The sequence below is a fragment of the Miniopterus natalensis genome, chromosome 5 (assembly GCF_054644295.1).
Source record: "Miniopterus natalensis isolate mMinNat1 chromosome 5, mMinNat1.hap1, whole genome shotgun sequence".
In the NCBI taxonomy this organism is placed as follows: domain Eukaryota; kingdom Metazoa; phylum Chordata; class Mammalia; order Chiroptera; family Miniopteridae; genus Miniopterus; species Miniopterus natalensis.
The window spans coordinates 32959163-32981482 of record NC_142085.1 but is presented as its reverse complement, the minus strand read 5'-3'; the positions used below and the strand labels follow the sequence as shown (position 1 = coordinate 32981482).

The 22320-nt window shown below is 41.1% G+C and overlaps 1 long non-coding RNA gene across 2 annotated transcripts; it reads left to right on the top strand.

The window, feature by feature from the left end:
* The first annotated feature begins 1090 nt into the window (after positions 1-1090).
* Positions 1091-18349, top strand: LOC107531613 (uncharacterized). Of its 2 annotated transcripts, XR_015714532.1 has the most exons (3): positions 1091-1461; positions 4325-4568; positions 18263-18349. It is a non-coding gene; the product is annotated as an uncharacterized LOC107531613 (long non-coding RNA). The 2 variants fall into 2 exon arrangements; XR_015714531.1 differs by lacking the exon at positions 18263-18349 and having other exon boundaries at positions 4325-5094.
* Positions 18350-22320: the final 3971 nt, after the last annotated feature.

Genomic DNA, 22320 nt, shown 5'->3' with positions numbered 1-22320 from the left:
GACCGCCGCCGCCAACGCTTGAACCCGCCCATCTGGTTCCTTCTCCTCCCCGTGGGCGGGCGCCGGTGCCCGCCGGAGCCCAGGTCAGCGAACTGCCCGCCCGGCCGAGCGCCGCCTCCGGGCTCGGGGCGCGCACCGCGCTTTCCGCCGCCGCGCGCCCCGGGCCTGCCTTCGGGCCTCTGAGGTCCCCGGGGTGGGTCGGGGTCCGCTGCTTACGCGCCCACCTTCTCTTACTGCTCCCCTCCTGCCCTCCCGGCCCTCGGCCCCGCGCCCACCCCGCAGGACCGCGGGCTTGGGGCGCCCTCCGGCGGGCGGGGGTGGCTGACCCTGCCCAGCTCTGGGGGGCGGCGGGCTGGACCTGAGGCCCGGGAGGTGTCGCGGTCCGGCCCGCGGGCAAGTCCTGTCCACACCCCCCACCCCTCCCCCTTCTCCCCGCTGGTCCAGGAGGAAGATAAATTAGCTGCAGCAGAAAAAGACAAAAGCTCTTGGTGAGCAGGCACCGTCTGAACAGAAAAGCCAGCCCTGAGGACTATTTAGGGCGCCCGGGTCTGAAGAAACGCAAAGCAGCCTCGTGAGCAAAGCGCCCTCAGAGCAAACGGAGCCGTAGCAGCGAGGCTCACGCCGGCCTGGGGCGGCTTCCCCAGCACCCTTCACACGGGCACCCTCGGAGCCCTCGGCCCTTTGGGTGTTCTGGACATGGGGGGGCTGATGGCATGGTGGGGTGAGCGGCCCAGAGAAACGCAACTACTGTAAGCTTTGATTTGTGACCTTCTAGCTGGAAAATAAAAGAAAAAAGGGAAAGGAAACGAAAGAAAGCCTCTGGAAGGCAGCCAGACCTGTATGTGTGGAACTTGGTAGGTCCTTAGACATTTGTTCATTTGTTGAATACGGTTAGATAGAGGTTAGATACGCAAGATTAAATCGGTGCAGTGGACATAATAGTTTCTTTTTTAATGTTTCGCAATAAAACAGGAGACTGAGTCAAGGCCCGCGGGGCTGTTTCTAGGGGAAGAATCAGGTGACCAGGCCGGTCACTCCACAGGTAAGTCAGGATTCCCTGCCTTCAACCCGCAGCAGGAGATCCCAGCCCTGCTCTGTCCCTAATCAGCTTCTGACCTGGGGACAGGTCACATAGCTACTTTAGACCTAAACTTCCTTATCTGTAAAACAGGACCAGGTTTTATCTCTGGTGTCTCTTGCAGCTGTGGCTCTGCATGATCCTTGACTGGGAAAAGTTCTAAAATTAATAACTAATAGACAACAGACACACACGAAACTTTTTGGTCGTCATGGCTTAGTGAAGAAGAAATGCGCAGCAGTAGAATACCTGAATCTAACTGCTCGTAGCTGGAGAACTGAATTTCTCTTCCGTTGGCAGAGGATCAGAACACGTTGCAGAAGTAAATGCTGTCCATCGTCACAAACATTCCAGACCCAGCAAGTCTGGGGATCGTTGCTGTGGTAGGTGCTCCGTCAGTTGGTTTAGGTGTGTGTGAGTTAACGGTGGCCTCATATTGTTTGCCTTCCCCCCACTGAGAGGTAGAGTCTAATTCCCCTCTCCTTGAATCAGGGATGACCTCAGGGGTTTGTTTTGGAAAATAGAATATAAGGATTTTCAAAAATAAACTATCTGGAACTTTCAAGGTTAAGTTATAAGGAACCTCTCATCTTCTACTGAGGTCTCTTGGAACATACTCTCTGGTAGCCCTGGGCTGCCTTGTAAGTTCAACTACATTGAGACTGCCATGCCAGGAAGGCTACTGTGCACATCTGGTTAGTAGTCCCAGCTGAACCCTGCCTTCTAGCACCCCCTATTGAATCCTGCTACTTTTTTAAAAAATACATCTTTAAAGGGAGAGGGAGAGAGAGAGAAACATCAATGATGAGTCATCATGGATCGGCTGCCTCCTGCACACCCCTGACGGGACTGAGCCCACAACCCAGGCATGTACCCTGACCGGGAATCAAACCAAGATCTCCTGGGTCCTAGGTCGATGCTCAACCATTGAGCCACGTTGGCCCGGCGAATCCTGCTATTTTTTTATTGGGTCCTCCAGTTCAACCCACCAGCTGAATCCTCTTAGTGACCTCATCGATTCCATGTGACACAAAGGAATTATCCAGCACAGCCCTACTCAAATTCCTGACCGTCAAAATAGTGAAATACAATAAAGTGGCTGTTGTTTTAAGTCACTAAATTTTGCAGTAGTTTCTTAACCGGCAATAGTTAACGGAACAATGAAAAGTATCTGTGTAAGCCTCTATGTGTTTGTATATATAACCACCGTGATTAAATCCTTACCTTTTCCACCACCCTTTGGCAAAAGTATCGATTTTTTATAGGGCTATAGGTTTTTGTGCCAAGTTGTGCAACATATTTTCTAAAGAACATAATTTTACATGAAGTTCTATAACAACCTTAAGTAATAATTTTTAAAAGTAAATTTACAGCAATAATTGATCACATTGTGTCTAATTTATGTATTTAAGACAGTTAATTGTGGAGATCTCTCATCCCTAGGTTCTGTATGCAGGAATTACCTTATCTGAAAGCTTAAAGTTTTTCATTATCCCTACCTTTGAAAGTATTTACTGTCATGCATTAACACTAAAGAAGTATGCTTTACTTCATATCAAAAATTCAACACTTAGCCAGTGCCAGGCATATGTTAATTTATCAATATATGTTAGCTCTAATCATAACCTATCCAATATGTCCTCAAAGAACATTGAATTCAACAATATTATACATTTATATGGCATGAGGAGGAACTATCACAGTGGTCTGTTATAAAGTATAACTTCTGAGTCCCTGTATCCAAAATCGACCCTAAGGGTAACTGTTTTCAACCTGGTCGTGCTTCAATCGTGTCCTTGAAGGGTGAGGCCATTTTAAGAAGGAACTAAACTTTTTGGATGGAACCAAGGACACATATGGCATATCTTAAATTGTGGTGTGTGTTTTTTTTTGTAGTGAATCGTGTTTTAGGGAAGTTTAGAGAGAAAGTTTATCGTTATATAATTTCCTTTGAGAGCTTTTCAAGTAAAAGGAAAGGGTAGATCAAAGGCCATTTTATTCAAGCTCAGGAGTTAAATTCTCAGTAGCTCCCAGGAACTTAAGACCTATGGAGGGGAAAAAAGTGTTATAAAATATATTGCCCTCTTTTATCAAAAGCAACCCTAGTTCTATTACTTCTGGTAGTTCTTTTTGTTGTTTTTATTATTTTATAGCAAAGTAAAAGTGCAGGGAGTAGATAACTGATGTCACCAACAGACTTGAGAAGTTGGAGCCGCCCTGGTTGCATATGATAAGGTGCCTTCTGCAGCCTTTTGCCGCCACTGACGTGTTGGCTAACACCCCAAAGCAACAGTGTACTGTGTTGCAGGAAAACTAAGAAGCAATTGATTCTAAACGGAATCTTACTTTAGAGACATTTAAATTTGAAAAACATTCTACAATCCATGTAATATTGTGGTTTGCTAAGAGAAAAGTTTAACATTTTTAAAGGACAAATTTATTTCTAAGAAATAGTTTTCCATTCAAAGGCCAATTCTAGATTCATATCCAACAGAGTATTTTCACAGCTTAAAGCCCTTTATACAAATCACACTAAAGTGATTAATAAAGCAATAGTGAACATCCATAGAATTTATTAGTGTATAGTAAGATATCAGTGAAGCAAGTTGAAATTAATATGATAATAATTCAGTAATAAGTCATCATTTGCATAACTAAGCAAATAAGTTCAGTCTGTAGATGAAAAGCAGAGCTATGCTTAAGTTTTAAAAATAATAACATTTGTTCAGTAACAATGTTTGGAATCCTTATTTGGGCAATGAGCAGCATTTAGACCCATATTTGGGGTTTTGTATTCAATTTAAGATGCTGAACTGTAAAGATCTTTCCTAGCCACATTTCAATAAAACAAACGTTCAAATTTTTAAAAGAAAATTAGTATAAACGTGATGAAATACAGGAATTTTGACCTCAATCAAAAAAGGAAAAGAAGAAATTTTGCCTATCACCTACAAAGTTATTGCTTATTTCCCAAGAAGAAAAATAGATATGTACCCCCAAATTTCCTTTTTCCAATCATTACCATTAAATATTTGTTATTATTTTATATCATTCTTGTTCTTGGCCCTTTAAATTTATCTGATCACTTAAAAGCATTACCATAACTGAATAAAGAATAGAAATGTAAACACATTCTGGACTTTTCCTCAGCTCAGAAGGGAGCTTGTTATTAACTCTACAGCCAAGGAATATGTGATTCTCCTGGATTCCTCCAGGCTTCCTCAGAGTCTCTGTTCTCTTTTACAGTTACTTTTAATCTTGTGAAAAGACTCCCGGAGGCAGGCTGTGGGAACGGATCTCCTCCAGGCTACTCAGAGCAGTTGCCCCTAGGAGGACACATCAGAACCAGCAGACATGCTGTCACTCAGCCCAGGGACACGCCAGAGGGGATGCAGAGAGACCCAAAAGCAAGCATCGGCTCTTTATCTCAGGACGTGATGGCAGCCTCAGTCCACCAGAGGAGCCACGTCATGCTGCTACCCAAAGAAGTGTAAGCTGCTTAAACCCTGACTGACCCCCCACTCTGGGCTAGTCTTCTATGAGATGGGTGTGCTGTTTGGGGGTGGGGGTTAAAGACTAATTCCTCATAGACTGTCAGCAACTCCATCAGGAGAGAACTGAGGCATGGGGGGGGGGTGTGGCAAGGAAAGGTACTATTTATTCAAATGGCCATCTCTTCAAAGAGAGGCACCATCCTATTTGGTAACAACTGTTGCTTCCAGCCTTCATAGCTTACAACTACCTATAGACGAGTGCCTAGATAGTTTTATGTCTCAATTTTAAGCTTTGTTTTCTAGTGGCTAATCATCTATTCTACCCAGTTTCCAAGATAGCCGTAAGGAGCCTCACTTCCTGAGATTCATGGCCTCGAAAAGTTGCCTCCCACATGAATGAGGGCAACATATAATTCCACAACCATCTCTATCATTATCTAGGTTGTTAGAATGTTTTGCTGTTAAAAACAACCATGAAACTAATACCAATGGATGTATTTAATAAAAATTATACTTATAGTAGTTAAAAATGTTATAGTAATCTGTTTAAAGGGTATTTTCCTTGTAAATATATTAAGTGCCTTTGATATTAAGGGATGCAAAAAAAGTTCCAAATGTTCAGTAAACACTTTTATAAGTAGTTACAAATATACAAAAAAGGATATTTGAAATATTTATGAGTTAAAGATGATAATTATGAGACAGAAACGATGTGCATAGTACTAGGTAATAAAATAGTAATTGTGAGAGTGATTATAATAATTATAAATTAAAAATCAATTGTAAGTGTAATAACAATCATATTAGTTAGTTTAAAACATAATGTTAGCCCTGGCTGGTTTGGCTCAGGGGTTAAAGCGTCGGCCCACGGACTGAAGGGAAGCAGGTTCAATTCTCAGTCAAAGGCACGTACCTGGGATGCAGGCTCAATCCATGGCCACAGTTTGGGCACAAGCAATCGATGTCTCTCTCTCTCTCTCTCTCCCCCCCTTCCTCTCTCCCTTCCACTTGCATTAAGAAAAATCAGTGCAAAAAATATCCTTGGGTGAGAATTAACAAACAAAAAGTCATATGAAATGCCAGGTGATGTGGCTAGCAGAAGGTTTATGAATCTGCTTATACAACAAGCCTTCCCAACACAAAGACTTATACAGAGCTGAAAATCACAAACATCAACTAACAAGACACCTTTGAGCCCCAAACTGATAAGATATTGGGATTTTCCATAAAAACTCAATATATACTTTATATCTCTAATATGCCTTACTGTCTATAAGACATTCAATATATACCTCCTGAATACATTTGAATTAATCTGTTGTAGCAAAAATAAAGTTAAGTAAGCAATACAAACCCAATTTTGGAAGAAAGAGAAAGCCTGATGAGCAGGGAGATGATAGAATGTCAATATTGTGGCTTACATTCTAGATGTCAAAGAAACTTCCACAGTAGTCCTGGATTGCATGTAAAATAGACATGAAAATGACACATTTGCAGGATAGTTCATTGAAACTAAACCCAAACCTGTCTGCTCTAAACTGGACATCCAACTAACACAGACCAATTATGAGTATTCTCACCAGCCTAGAGCACCTATGAGTTGAGTGTATAGAGAGAGAGTGTGTGTGTGTGTGTGTGTATTATGTATGTGCAGTTGTTTTTGTTGTGTTTTTTTTGTTTGTTTGTTTGTTTTTTGGTAGCACAATGTTAAAAATCAAAGATTTAGCTCAGGGATGTAGAGAACTTTAAACAATGTCACCTATTCATCACTCACAACAACAAAAAACTGTCAAACTGACCGCAAGTGCATCGATTTTCTTGAACCCACCAGAGAGCTGAGGGCACAGGATAACCACTAGCCCCAAATCTAAGGAGAGACAGGCTTCTGCAGGGAGAGGCAAGAAATGGCCACTTGCTCACCTGGTGCAAACACAATGGGACACTGGTTGTGGAGGAGCTCATCCAGAATATTTAACAAATTGGCAAAGGCTGAATGTGTCTGAGAGCTGCAGATATGGGAGTGTTTGCACCCTCTTGCAAGCTCTTCTGCATGAGCCCCATCTAGACCTCACTGAAAAAGCATCCCTGATCTTGGAGGCCTGAAAAGCCAACTAGCAGCCTCTGCAGAAAGGGTAAGAAACCCCCACTAGGGCCTTTCTCCTATATGTCGCCTATGGAACCAAAGCCTAAAGCTACTGCATAGGATAACAAACTCTGTCACCCTCAGAACACTTGTGAAAACCTGTTGCAACTGAAAAAGAGAACAGAAAATAATCCTCCCACCCCTGGTTCCAGTTTGCCTGGAACAGATGTGGGGTTTTCGATGCTAAAAGTAGGAAGGTCCCTGGCTCATTGGGAGGAGGTGGTCACCCAAACCGTGGGTGAGGCTCTACAATACCTCTCGATGCACAGCTACTGGAGAGAGAGGAACAGGAGCACAGAGAAGACCACACCCACCAGACAGTGCCCGCCTAAGGCTGAGACTCTATCACAATAGAGAAGTCCCTCTCCCCATCACCAGGCTCGTAAGCTGAGTCACAGGCAACAGAGAGGTAGTGCTGGAGATAGCCAAGAGTGAAGAGACAGAGCCTCTTTGATGTACAGTGCAAAGGGAAGGCCTAATGCTGAGGGGGAGGCAGACATTGAGAAAAACTACCAGCAAACCAGCCCCCCAACTGAAACACAAGGAGTCACTAAAGGAATTTGATGCTGTGGCACTGAGGCTAACCACTGCAGCTTAGGAAGGGAATCTCAAACTCAGCCCAGCTCCAAACTCATGTCGCATGCTAAAATTCTAGCAGAAAAACAGGTATATGCACTTCCAGGCATACAATCTATTTTCCTCACCTCTACTCTCCTAAACAAGGTGTCTGGCTTTCAACAAAAAATTATGAGACAGACGAAAAGGTGAGAAAAACAACACATTGTCAAAAATAAAGCAGTCGACAGAACCAGGCTTGGTATGACAGAGCTATCGGAACTAACTGACAGGGAATTTAAAATAACTATGAAAAATGTGCTAAAGCTCTAGGTCAGCGATTTTCAACCTTTTTCATCTCCTGGCACACATAAACTAATTACTAAAATTCTGTGGCACACCAAAAAATACATATTTTGCCGATCTGGCCCAAAAATTCGGTATAATTTTGATTCATTCACACCAAACAGTTATTGTTGTGTTGGCTGTTGTCATTTTTTTTTTTTTTGACAACCTAAGGGAAAAGAGGTCAGCACCCCTGACTAAATAGTCAGGCATTGCATGTTTTAAAAATTCTCGTGGCACACTGGTTAAAAATCACTGCTCTAGTGGAAAAGAAAAACAACATGCAAGATCAGATGGGCAATTTCAGCAGGACATGGAAACTGTAAGAAAGAATCAATCACATTGAAATGTAAGAAATGAAAACCAGAGTAGCAGAGGTGAAGAATGCCTTCAATGGGTATCAGTAGACTTAACAAAGAACCAGTGACCTTGAAGGTTGGTCAATAGAAATGACCTAAACTGAAACACAAAGAGGAAAGAATTAAAAGTTATTATTAAGTATTTACCCAAGAGAATTGAAAAGTTGTGTTCACACCAAAACCTACACATGAATGTTTATCATGTCTCTCTTCATAATCACCCCAGCTGGAAACAACCCAAATATTTTTTTCAGTCAGTTAACAGACGAACAAAGCATGGCACATCCACACCGTGGAATACTACTCAGCCATAAAAAAGGAATGAACTATTGAAACTTGCAACAACACTGATGAATTTCAAATATATTTTGCCAAGTGAAAGATCCAAAGGCTATATATTATATGATCCATTTATGTAACTTTCTGAAAATGGTCAAAATAGAGACAGAAAATAGATGAATGATTGTCAGGAATTGGAGGTGGGGGAAGTGTTGTCTACTAAGAAGCAGCATAACGGAACTTTGGGGATAATAGAACTACTCTGTATCGTGACTATGATAGTGGATACATGTGTCTAAGCATCTGTCAAAACCCATAGAATTTTACCCCCAAACAAGTTAATTTTACTCCAGGTAAAGTAAAAAATATATATACTAGGATATAGGGGTATCCCAAAATGGAACACAAACTCTAACAAATGTTACTAATCTAAACCATGAATAACATTACCACACTAACACAGGTAGAGAAGAAAAGAACCAACCTAAGTAACTTCAGAATACTGTATTTTGATCAAATATTATTAAGGCTCAAGAGGAAAATTATTGTACAGATTTACTATATTCTAGTTAGTAAATGAGATGTGAGTTAGCAATTCTGAGCTTATTTGTGTGCACCAAAATTGAACAAAAAGAGAAAGAATGAACCCTATGGTATTGGATTAGAATTGGATTGGAACTATAAACTCATAGTTTTTATATATTTTTAAATATACATATATAGTTATATATATGTATGTATATATGTATATATATATAAACTTGTAGAACTAAATACAAATGTGTGTAGGCATGGTGTTAATATCATGTATATAACATATATGTATATGTAATATACATATATATTTTTATTGATTCAAATTCATATGCCTCCTTCATGAAGATTTACAATTTTCCCTGTTCAGAGTCCATTTTTCTTTATAAGTCTCTTATAGCACTTATCAGATTTGTCTTGTGCTTTTATACATATCTTAGATGTCCTTCCAGATAGCAAGCTCTTAAAGGTCTTGTATGGATTTTATCTTTTACAACACCCTCTGTGATCTCTTAAATGGTATAGGTGCTCAGTAAATTTACTGCGTGGAATTTAATGTTAGAGACATCTAGACACAAATCTGAATGCCTGGGAATCAACATGCCCTTGAGATAATTACTTCTCTTCAAGCTAGACTTCACAAGGCCTTAGAGAAAGTCCAAAGATACTATGTAGGGTTCAATTCTGGGCCCTCAACTCTTTCCTTTCCATTCTCTTCTGTATCATCTAGTCCCTATAACTATGAAAACTAAATACTGATGATCCCTGAATGTATATACCCATCTTTAATATCTCCTCAGAGAAACTTGGGCATCTTCCTGCTTCTCCCTCCCCATCCCTCTCTCCCCACTTGCCTCCAGCTCATCAGGGAGTGATGTGCCGAATCTCTTCCAGCTCTCCCCCAGTTAATCCACTCCTGCCCTCATGGCCATAGTCTAAGCCAACATCATCCCTCTCCAAAATTTATGGAAGTTTCTGAGATGATCATCCTGCCTTACACTCTTTATTTCAACTCCTTCATAAAGCAGTTAGAATGATTAACTTAAAAACCTAAATCATACCATGTGTCTAAGTTGTTAAAACATCCTCAGTAGCTTCCCACTATAATTAGAATAAAATCCGATCACTTTATTTCTTTTGTTCCTCAGAGCTCTGCACACAACTACACTCCGGGTCGTGAGCCTCGTCAGTTCCTCTAACTCAGACTCCTCTTTCCTTCTTTAGAGCCTTTGCTGCCACAGTTCACATCTGCTAGAGCAGAGCTTCTCAGATTATCTGTGAAGGATCAGCTCTTTCCTTTTCTTCAATCTATCATAAAAATATGCTTTCTAAAGTAGAGTAAAAATCAACTACTAGAGAAAATCGTTAAAGAAATATGTTTTCTTTTTAGATTTACCAGACATAAAGATAGTCTATCAAATTACTACAGATGTTTCAAATGCTTATTCTCAGTTTCTACACAGATCTCGTTAGGGTTCAAGAACAGTTGGCTGAAGGGGAAGATCCGTGGGCTGCTGAGTGGCCCTGAGTTAGAGTACTCTGTGTATGACTGATTCCATCTGCTAAGTTCTTGGATTAAATGTCACTTCTTCAAAGAGTCTGCCCCTGACCATGCTATTTAATTGGATCCATCCCCCTTTATAATATTTTCTATCACTGTATCCTATTTTTTTATTCATAACACTTATCTAAATCACACACACACACACACACACACACACACACACTTTTCTGCTTACTTTATTCCCTGCCTCTCCCTTATAAACCCCAGGTGACAGGTACTGTTACCATTTTTTTTTTTTTACTAATGCATAGCAATTGCAATGTCAAAAATGTCAAATCCAATTGAGACTAATGAATTTCTCAGAGCTTTAATGAAGTGTGAAACTCCAGGAGGGGGTGTAAAATGCAATTTCCCAAACTCTTGTGACCAATAGATCTTTCTTCAGGATGTATTCAGTAGAATACATTGTAGGAAATACTGATCTAAAGAAATAACTGGAAATTTTGCATATGCTAAAACTACATTTACAGGATTATGGTTACATTGATACTTAAACTTAATCTGCTATCATTATTTCACAGGTGGAAAAAGTAGAGAATTGGAATTATGCCAAAGATTTGGTGGGATAGAGTGTGTGACATTCACTTGCCCATTTTTCTCTTAGATTCCTTTCTACCTTTTCATATTCTGGGGCTGAAACACTGAAAATTAAATTTCCAGATTTCTCAGCTGAATGATTTCTGGATCAGTTCTTCCAAAAAGAGGCACTTGCAGAAGACTGGAAAGCTGAATGAAAAGGAAAAATATGTTTTGTTTGGTGTTTAACTGTTTCTGACAGCAGTGGGTAGCCTCAGGCTTCAGTGTCGTTCATGTCTTCTGGACTGTGGCTAGCGGCTGCAGCTCCAGAACTGTTCCCACAGCCAAAAAGCAGCCACGAAGCCAACTGGCTGTGCCCTCCATGGTCTTCGGCAGCTGCAGCAGCGATGACAGTGGACTTGGCAGTGGCATGGCTTCCGGCCTCCAGCAGTGTCTGCTGTGAGCATCCACGCAGGCTGGCAACACTGCCTCCTCCCTGTTTCTCTAGCCAGGGCTGGTAAGGACTTCCTGCAGTCACTGGCTCTTCATTACCACACATTTTGCTCCACCAGGCCTTCCGATGCTGTTGAAACCAATTCCTTGTATGAAACTCCCTCTGTTTAAAATACCTAGAGTAGTTTGTTTTCCTGACTGGACTCTGATTGATATGGGGGCCAGGTGGGAGAAGGTAACTCTATCTTCCAGACAGATTGCATGAAGGTAGAAAAATATTATCTGCTCTATCTGATGTCAGTGAGTCAAGAACTAAACATTAAGAAAAACACCCAGAGCAAAACAAAATAATGAATTCTGGGAACAGACCAAGAGTGGAAACAGGAGCCCAGGATTCTAATCCAAATCAATCATGGATGGGGTGGTGTCTGCAAGTCATTTCATGGTTCTGAATCTGATGGTCCTCAATTCCTTCTTCCCTGATTGCCTCCAACACCAAGGGGTGCACAGAGGCCTGTAGCCCCCACACTCTCTATTAAGCCACCCAGAACCATCCCCAAATAAACAATCTAAGTGCCACATGCCTGTTCTGCCAATGCAGCTTCCAGACAAGTTTCCTAATTTCCAACTCTCTCTTCAACTGAACATCACCCAAAACCCTATCTAAGTAGAAAATTAGGAGTTGCCACTATTCAACAATTATTTATTTAGTACTTCTCCTGTGAGGCCCTGGGCAGGGGGAAAACAAGCTTACATAATGTGTGGGAGAGCGATGCATACAAATAACAGTAAAGCTTTGAGTGAAACAATGGCTATCACAGAAATACAAATTAAGGCAACAAGTACTGGGAGGAGGGAGCACTTAATTCTGTGGGGATCCTTCCAAAGGCTTCACAGATAATTCACTGTATATAGTGGAACATAGGACGCGTGATGGCACTGAGTGAAAGAGCTGCGACCAGAACAGTGGGGTCAGACTGAGCGAAACCTGTGGAGACCAGGCCCACATTATTACCCTTCTGGCACTTGGAAGCCATATGAGGCTTTTAAACTAAAAAGGTATGTGAAAATGTTTGAAAACTTGAAATATATAAATATAGAAAAGGGTTCTTGAGGATTGATATTCCTTGAGAAAGAAAATATTGAGCTTTTCATCCAATTTTATATCTCCATTACACTTAGGATATATGTATGTTATCCTACCAGTGTGATGCCCAAGACATAATAAGCAAAAATAATTATCTGTTTTTAAATCCTCACCCAAGGATAGGTTTTTCATTGATTCTAGGGAGAGAGGAAGGGAGAGGGAGAGAGAGAGAAACATCGATTGGTTGCCTCATGCACGCACCACATGCACGCACCCTGAAAGGGGATCAAAACCACAACTTGGGTATGTGCCCTGACCAGGAATTGAACCTTTGACCCTTTGGTGTACAGGATGATGCTCTAAGCACTGAGAAATACTAGCTAGGGCCAAAAAGAAGTGTCTTAATAAATTATCATAATAATAACACAGCCAGGTCAACTGAAATGCTGTTGGAAATAATTGTGTTGAAAAGCTAAACATACAGTTGCAAGGAAGAATTTAATATCTCTTTGAATGTTCTAGAGTGTTACCAACTTGGAAGGCCACTGAGAAATAACAATAGTTTATGGATATAAAAAAGCTGGAAATGTGATTCAATATTGTGTAATAAGAAGTAAATTACAGAAATATATCCTGAACTCATTTAGTTTCTGCATATTCCATGATCAGTGAAGAAACAGTAATGACATAGAGATTTTTTAATGCCATTGTGTGGGAAATTGGTTATGAATTTTCAAAGTAAAATGGTGAAAATACTGATAAAGTCAGTGCTATTCTGAACTATGTATAAATGAGGAACTCTAATCCAGGTGAGGACATTTAAACCTCAGACCTCTCCAACAATCTTGAGATAAATTGCACCCAAAATATCTCATTTTCCTTTGATTAGCACTATATCAAATAGATGGAGAGAAACTGAACAGAGAACTTAGAAAAGCATCTTAGTATTGAGGAAACTGACTTATGAAAAATATTATAGGAACGAAATATGTGCCACTTTGCAAAGAGATGACTAAGGAATGATGACAATCTATAAATATCTGAAAGGTATAAACATCCAGTAAGGGAGGAATTATTTAGCATGATATAAAAAGTCATAATTACAGTTTATGAAATGAAATTAGAGCCCTGTGTTCCACTACATACAGCATTTGGGATACTGATGACCTGTATTTAAAACAGCCAAGTTGTGTGACCTTTGAAGCATCTTAATGCTTTTGTCTGTTTCTATTTCTATCTTTAAATATATATAAGATTTTAATAGAGACAGGAATAATAAATCGCTTAAAGGTAAGTACAATAAACACTTGATTACAGTATTTTTTTTTATTTTGCACACTCTCTGGCTCTAAAAAAAAAAAAAAATCTCAGGTGGTTCATTCAATTATTTGACAAATAGAATACAAAAGATAAACAAAATCCATAAATTCTTCCCCAATCGAATGTTAATCTTTTCCGCCAGACCTACTTACTAGCAATGAGCAAAAGTCACTAATTGGAATTTTACCTAAACATTAGTGAAGGATCATAAATTATTGATCTAGACTAATCGGAGTTATGTAGCTAATTGAGGTAAAGACATATGCTGGCTGCTTTACATTGAAAAGAATCAAGATTTCATTTGCACTGATGCAAATTATTGTCTCTTTCTTGAATTGTTTCTTACCCTGTGAAAGACCTAAATACCCAGCCACAACCACTTTCCTGTGCCCATGTTTCCTATCTTACTCTGGGTGTCTTACTGTGTCCTCAAAGTCAATAGACTCTAAATCAAATTCATTTGACAAACAACATAAAACTTACCCCACACTTTCCATATGCCAGGCCCTGTGCTGCTGAGGTAGAAATACAACCATGATTTTGAAAGAATCCCTATAGGAGGGAGCTCCCAGGTGTTTTCTCCCCACTTTTTACCACTTTTCCAAGTTTTAAATTACATAATTTTATTATAAATACTATCTATGGCTGGGTTCCCAATAAGTACATGATTTATTGAGATTCTGGTGTTCATGATTTATTGAGTGCTCTCAGGACAAAAGGAGTAGAGTGAGCAAGACACAACAGAGGAAGGAGCTAAATCGGGCCATTGTCCCAGCTGGAGTCTAGTCTCAGCCTAATCTGTGGGGAGCTCTGGGGCATGAATGGTACCACTGAATCAATCCCACCTTCAGGCAAGCAGGATTGTTTTTTATATGTCCATGTCAATTAAGCATTGATTATGGGCTGCTATCTACTGCAAAGAGACCTATGCATAATCTCTCAATGTTTATGCTCCCATTCAGTGGATGGCAGTTTTCTGGAGAAGGGAGCAACTGTGAGTAATTACCAGCCAACTCTCAAAGCACCTAGGAGATATATGCACCACCTGCTAAAGGGCACCTGACTGGCTACCAACCATGCCTACTAGAAACATCATCACTCCCCTGGCCACTTAGGATCACAACTCCTATTCCTGTCAAGCCATCCTGGATTGGTCGCTAAATCTGGAAAATTCTTCCTTTATACTTTCTTTCTTGTGTTTTTCCCTTCGTATTTTTTTCCCTTAGTCACTACTTAGAGCAGTCCCAGTTCTTACTGACTCACACTTAATGAACAATCATATTTTCCTAATTAGTCTCAAGATTTCCAGAGGCAGAAAAGGCATTACAGATAGTCAAACCATTGTGCAGGGACTTGGGTGTCCTGGAAAGCTAATGCTCTAATGAAATGAGCAGCCACTGCTCAGCTCCAGATGTGGGAAATTGCACCCAGTGTTGCAGGTCTTCTGATATTTTAAGAGAAGTCAGAAATCCAAATTCTTGATTTGGATTTCTAAATTTTATATGTGGTAACTAATTCTAGGTTGGGTGTTCTTTTTTTAAGTTATATGTAAGGTAAAAGGGAAAACATCTGCTGGTCAAAACACCACAGCCATTTTGCAAATTCTGGCCAAAAGCCTCTGAGAAGAGATGACATTTAAATAAATAAATATAATTCAAAGGGAAGGAGGTAAAGGCCTCAGAAGAAACCTGGGAAAAGTATTGGGAGGTTCAGAAGAAAGAAAATAGACTCTGAGTCCTCACGAATATGGATCTGGTCTTTATTAGGTTTTCCATCTTTGGTTTCTAGCACAGTGCATAGCACATAGAAATTCTAAACAAACATTCAAATGAATAAATAAATAAAAGAACAAACCAAGGAATGTGTATCTCTGTATGTCCTTGAGAGTACAAAGGAGTGATGATATAATCCATAACCAAGCAATCATCCTAGTATCCACCAAGCACAAAATTAAAGCTGTCACACACTGTCCTCTGGGAATTCTGTCAGGGTCACCCAGACACAGTCCCCACTTTCCTTCTCCTTTCAGTACAAAAGCGTGTGTCAGTGTATTACTAAATACTGCTCCTAAGCTTGCGGGCATCAGCAGCAAGCAAAGAGAAGAGGCTGGAACTGGCCTCTAATAATAGACTTTGGTCAGGCCCATTTTATGGGATGTATGGCGGCAATGGTCATCACCACACATCTCAGTCTCCTTCAGGAGTGCCCTGTACCTCCCAGCACACCCCAGTTTGGGTAGCCCTTTGTTTCCATGCCACAGAATCCTAACTGCCTGACCTTCTTAGAGGACCTGAGTCAAAAACAGCTCTTGCAGTCATTGCAAAATGATAGTGACTTTGGACCAAACTCCACCATCACCTGGCAGGGCTCTCCCCCTGAGCCAGCATCATCTAAGTCCCCCAGATGCCTGCGGAAGGGACATGAGCTGCCAAAATGTCATTCCAGAAAAGCTAGGCAGAGCTGGGGACAGGAAGATACTATACCCAGTTGGCTACTTGTCTGTCTCTGGGAACCTCTCAAGACCTTTTATGGAATGATCCCGGTTTTTATGCATCTTTCCCATCAGGAATGAATAGTTCCATAGCAGTTTGCAATCAGCTGTTTCCCCACCCTCACTGACATGTAAACCTGAGGCTTCTTCACCAAGTGGGCCCATACATTTGTTGTCTGGGCTATTTCTCTAGAATGTTTTTCTATGGTACGCTAAGACCGCATTTAAGTAGGAGAGAATCCCTGTGTTCTGGAATTCTTGATTGTCCTGGCTATACAAGGGCTTTCCTTTAGCCTGAGTTAGGTTAATAAATTATTTGTGTTGGGCTGGTTAAACTGTACCTTTCAACCCTCTTGTCACCTGCTTTGCATTTTTAAAAAAGTATGTTCATTACATAATTAAACTTCTTTTCAAAATTTGCAGAATTCATTTTTGACAAATTAGCATTTTGCTCATTGGCCTGCCTCTGCCTTCCTCCCCTTGTGCTCCTAGAAAATACTCGTTCGCCTTTTGCACTCACCTGGCAAAACCCGAAGTTGGATGAATCCACCTCTCCACCTGCTCTGCCTCTGCCTTGGGCTGCGAGTGCTGAAATAATACCACCCAATGAACTGAGCCCCAGTGCCTTTGCTTGCTCTCTTTCAGCAGGCGCAGGGCAGGCCTCGTCCTTCACAGAGGCATTAGAAGCCGTCAGAGAGTAACTTCCCCAAGGCCCTGCCCGCCTGCCCACACATCTAACTGTAATTATATTATCCGCCCCCTCCTTCCTCCTGCTGCAGAGACAGAAGTGCCCCCCTTTTCTGTGGACTCCCTCCACTGGCCTCTGGAGTCCCCCCTCCCACATCCTTCCATCTTCAGCCGCCCCACTGGTGCCTGCCCGGAGATTTGAGCATGTTCCTCTCTCTATACTGGACAACCACACATGGTCCTCCGATGCAGTGTCCCTGTTTGCTGGCTTCCCTTGCTTTCCTCCCCTTCACCCTCAAACTTGGGCATCACCTGCGCCTGCCGCCCCTGTTTCTCGCCTTCCTTGTCAATGTGTCTCACAACACATTGTTCTCGGTCTACAGCTCCCATCCATCTTCTCCATGTCGCCAAGTCCAACGGACCTTCCCAGCCCTTGTGCTGCTTGACCTTGGCAGCGTTGGATATAGCTGAGCTCACTCTCTCTGCCTGGCTTCCTTGTCTCAACACCTTCCTCTTCTGTTCCCCTGCCTCCCTTTTTGTGCCTTCCCTGTGTCCCTGCGGCTCTGTCTTCCTTTTACCTTTCGATATGCTTTGGGATCCTGTGCTAGGTATCCCTCTTCACTTTCTATTGCACTTGATCTCTAAGTAACTTAATTGATTCTTGGGGCTTAATTTTGCCATCTGTTTACTGATAGCTTTTACAATAATTTTGCATTTATTTTTACAAAAGTGAGACATGCACATGAAACAAATCAAAGACTCCTGAAAGTTTATGAAGAAAATTCTGTGCTCTCTCGTGCAACTCTTCCTCGCCCAGAGCCTGAAGCACTGAGAGGCACTCTCTGGGTTTATGTTGGTTATCTCCATGACTAAATGATATGATTATTCTTCTGTTTCATGATTTATCCCATTTAGACGTCTCCTGATTTCCTAATATGAAAGGTGAGAATAAGTTTTACTTAACACTCGTCTCCTTCTTCTCCTAGGCCTTTTAGTATTTATCATTTCTAATCGGTTATCTTTGAAACTTTAAATAAGAATTGCATCTCTGTATTTTTCCCCATCAACCTTCAACAGTATTTCTTAACTCCCTACTCCATAAGATAAGAATGTGAATAGTCCTATCTTTCCTCCTCTCTCACTTCCTATCTTGCACTTTATCATTACATTTTTACCCTTGGACTTTATCATTACATTTTAACCCTTCAACCACAACAAATCTCTCTTGTTTCATGTATAGATACATGCTTAAAAAATGGAGACCCACAAACAGCATTATATTACTATTACTCTGTAAATATTGCTCACTGCTGAGCCACATAGTAGGCTGGAATTACACTATTTTCATCAATTTCAGACCCTATACCATTGCTGGACAATTCCAAGCATCCAGGTCCTCTAGGAAAAGTGGCTGTCTCTGCAACTCCTCGGGACTGACTCTGCCATTCTGAAGACTGTTGTCTTGGACTGAATTTTCTAGAAAACTGCACCTGAGATAAACACAGCTGGGGAGTGTAAGTGATGTCAGAGAAGCAGGAGTGAGAGAAAATGGGTGCGAGGCAAGGAGGGCCACAGCTTCATGGAAAGCTGTCTGCTAGTACCTGCAGAGTGTCTTCAGAAAGGAAGCTTAAAGCTACGCTTCTGCGCACAGTCCTTGTGAGGGGAAGGGGTGTGTTTGCCCAGTGTGCCATCCCCTTTGGGGCAAGGATTGTCCCATGGGATAGCTCCTCCGCAGTTCCAAGTTGCATATTGATTGATGCTAATGAGTTTCTCTGCAACAACAGGGAACCCCCGGGGTAGGAGGCAAAAGATGCTGTTGGGGCAGGAGGCAGGGTGCTGTGAGCCTGTGTCCTCAGGTGACTGGAGGGACCAAAGGTAGCTCAGCAGGCCCCTCTGGAGCAGCCTCAGCAGTGCCCTGATTCCATAACCATGGAAACAGCGCCAGCCGTTGCTAGGTTCAGACACTGCAGATCTGGGATCATGCAGACACTGAATCCCATGCAACTACTATTTTGGTAGCTCTGGGAAATTTTTTATGGTCCTTCTGTTGTTTTGTTTTTCTCATTCATGCTTTTAACCTTTAAGAGCTCTTTCTTGGTCGCTATTTATTCCTTGCTCACAGTCTCCTATTCTTGTTTTTAGGTTATAATACCTTCTAAGTATCCATGAGAATATTTAGTTATATTTTTAAAGTTTTCTGCAATGGAGGTAGCCTAAACAGTGGTAAAGAGGATGGACTCTAGAACCTAACCACCTGGGTCTGAACCTCAGCTCTCTTACGGCTTTGTGTCTGTTGCAGAACTTGTCTATATTTTAGTTTCTTTTCTTTCTTTTTTATTTGTTTTGTTTGCTTCAAACAAATACAAAATGTTTATTATGCAAAAATGCAGGAATTGCCAAGCTATCAATCTGTTAAACTTAGAAAAAATATGAACTTATTTTATAATTCAAAAAAGAAAGCTACATTCTTATTACTCAGCCTAACTTACTTCCAAGTTCTTAAAGTTGCAGATTTTTTAATAAAAAAAGTCATTCTAAAAATTGTCCCAATTAATTATTCCATAAAAAACAAAATATCTTTTAAATGCATTAAATGAAGTAGTCTTTGTAACATAAACTTATTTAAATAGCTTTTATGTCAGTAATAGCCAACATATAAACTAAATGCTCTCATAGTATAAATAGGAAATACTAATGTTGAGATCAGTATGGAACTTATTACTTGTCGGTTCACTTATAATATAATTAATAATCAGTTTATTGATTAGGCTAGTGATATTTAAAGAGCATGCTTAGTCACACTGTATTTCCCAGAATAACTAACTGAATATGCTTCAGTCTCACTAACTATATACCAATTTTTGTTGTTGTTAATCTTCACTTCAGGATATTTTCTCCATTGCTTTTTCAGAGTAGAAGGGAGGGAGGGAAGGAGGAGTGAGAGAGAGAAACATTGATGTGAGAGAGACATACCGACTGGTTGCCTCTGGAGGACACCCCGATTGGGGGCTGAGGAGCGAACCCGAAACCCAGGTACATGTTCTCACCAGAATCAAACCCTCAGATGCCCTGGCCAACACTCTAACCACTGAGCCACACCAGCCAGGGCTAACTATATACCAATTTTATTATCTCATATTCTTCTCTATTCTCTTTGCCTGTAGTCCTGTTGTGGAATATGGAGAAGTGGCCTAGAACACGATGGTCCTATATCTTCTGTTCTGTCCATTCTTTCCAACCTTTGGTAGGTTTGTAAAGCCTAAAGTTACCTCTACTAACATGTTTTCACTCTTTTAATTTTTCTGGTATTTTGTTTTCTGCTGTTTCATCTTCCTTCACCTCTCTATCTAGAATTTTCTATTCAAGTTTATGTAAATCTCTTTCTTAAAACCTGGAAATTACAGCAGCAGCAGTTTCTTTTATTTCTGTGTTTTCTGCCATTTCCCTGAGCTCCTTTTCAAGCCTTAAAAGTTCTGTTTTTTTCTTCTCTTGGGTATAAGTTCCTAATAGAAATTTTACTTGAAGCTGGCATTGGTGCACTTTCTGCTAAGTTTTCTCTTTCTCTTCTTCTTCTAACTTCTTTTAAAGATGAAATACAAATGTAAATGCATTGACATTTATATACTTTTCTGGGGTTTTTTGTGAGCTTCAACTGACAATTCCTGTTTTCTCTTTGTTCCTCTTTTACTTTTGATCATCTTGTTTATTACGAAGAAGCAGAGGTATATCCTCTGTCTTTAACTTGAAAATTTCCTCCATTTTTGCTCCATTTATTTTTCCAATTCTGAATACGTTTTTCTTTCTTCTAGAGTCAGAAATGTTTATAGTTTGTCCCTGTTGCACATACATCATCCTGTATTCTTCTAGAACAGTGTTCTAGAACTCGTCCCATAGCTGTTACATCTTTTTGGGTCTCACTTTTACAAAGTTCTGGTGACCATAATCGTACAGTGCCCTTGTCGCCCTCCTGTTTGCTGACATTTTTCAGAATCTGCCACTTCCCCTGAAGAAGTACATGATGGTACTTTGTCTACAGAAAGTTTGCCTGCCCCAGCTCTGAGAGCTCTCTGTGTTTCTGAGTGACCCGAAGCCCCCCTGTCAATTTTTCTGGATATGGCTCTCAACTCGTTATTAGCTATTTTCCTTAATAAGCTCTCCTATTTATTATTTAAAAATGTTCATTGGCCCTGGCCGGGTGGCTCAGTTGGTTGGATTATTGCCCAGTACACCAAAAGGTTTCGGGTTCGAGTCCCCCTGCCAATTGGGTGTGTACAGGAGGCAACCATTCGATGTTTTCCTGCCACATTGATGTTTCTCTCTCTCCCTTCCTCTCTCTCTAAAGATAAATTTTAAAAAACATATCCTTGGGTGGGGATTAAAAATTTTTTTTAAGTGTTCATTGCAGTTACAATTGTCTCTATTATTTCTCTTAGCTTTTTAACAAAATTGTGTTACTTCTTTTAACTGATGCTGAAGTCTTTTACATCATCATGTATTTTGGCTAATTGTTGCTGGATTTTTGCTCTTTTTCCTACTGATAATTTATTTTCTAATGCTTCCACCACACAGTGCTGAATTCTGAAGTCTTTTTTTTTTTTTTAAAGAAATGAATGGGTTTATCTTTTCTGCTGTTAATAACAGTTTTTAAAAACTTTCTGCTGTATGTGAGATCTTTGCTTTCTTAGTCTAATTAGCTTTCTTCTTCTAGTTTTGAAGCTGAAAAGGTTGAATTCCATCCGAAGCACAAAACCAGCCCTCGTTCTGCGCCACACTGCAGTGAGGGCAGCCATGTCCCCCTGCAGAATCGCGGGGCCACTCCGAGCAGGTGGGCCTAGGGGTTCACGCAGGGGACACTAAAGAACCAGCAGACAGTCCGCACCAGAGGGAGAAGCAGGGTGGGCTGTGCCTTAATGCCTTCATCTATAAAGTGGGGTAATATAGTACCTACCTCATAAGGCTGTTACAGTGATTGAGCTTATATGTAAGTTTGGAATAATTTAAAGCTCAGGTCGATTATTATCTCTAGTCAACTTTTCTGTACGCATATGTTTTCCTTTTTCCTTTTTTAAAAGGACAGGATGGTGGTTTTATATGTGGAAAACAGTTCTAGAGAAGTACAGACGAACAGACAGAGGGGGTGCAGGATACAAGACAGGAGGGAGAAAGGTTGGACAGTGGCCTCTTCTAACCAGTAAATGGAAGCTGCATCCCACCCCAAGGTGGGAGGTGGGCCAACATTGGCACAGGAGCAGTGAGAGAGGCATGAGGTGCCCATCCCTGAGGCGGGCAGCCGGGCAGGGCCCAGTTCTCGTTGGCACAGTCGGCCCGCTCTGGCCCAGCTGGGATGCTGAGACGGGGCGGGGCAGCGGGGCTATGGGAATGCTAGGCAGAGGGTCAGAGGGGGTACGAAGGCCT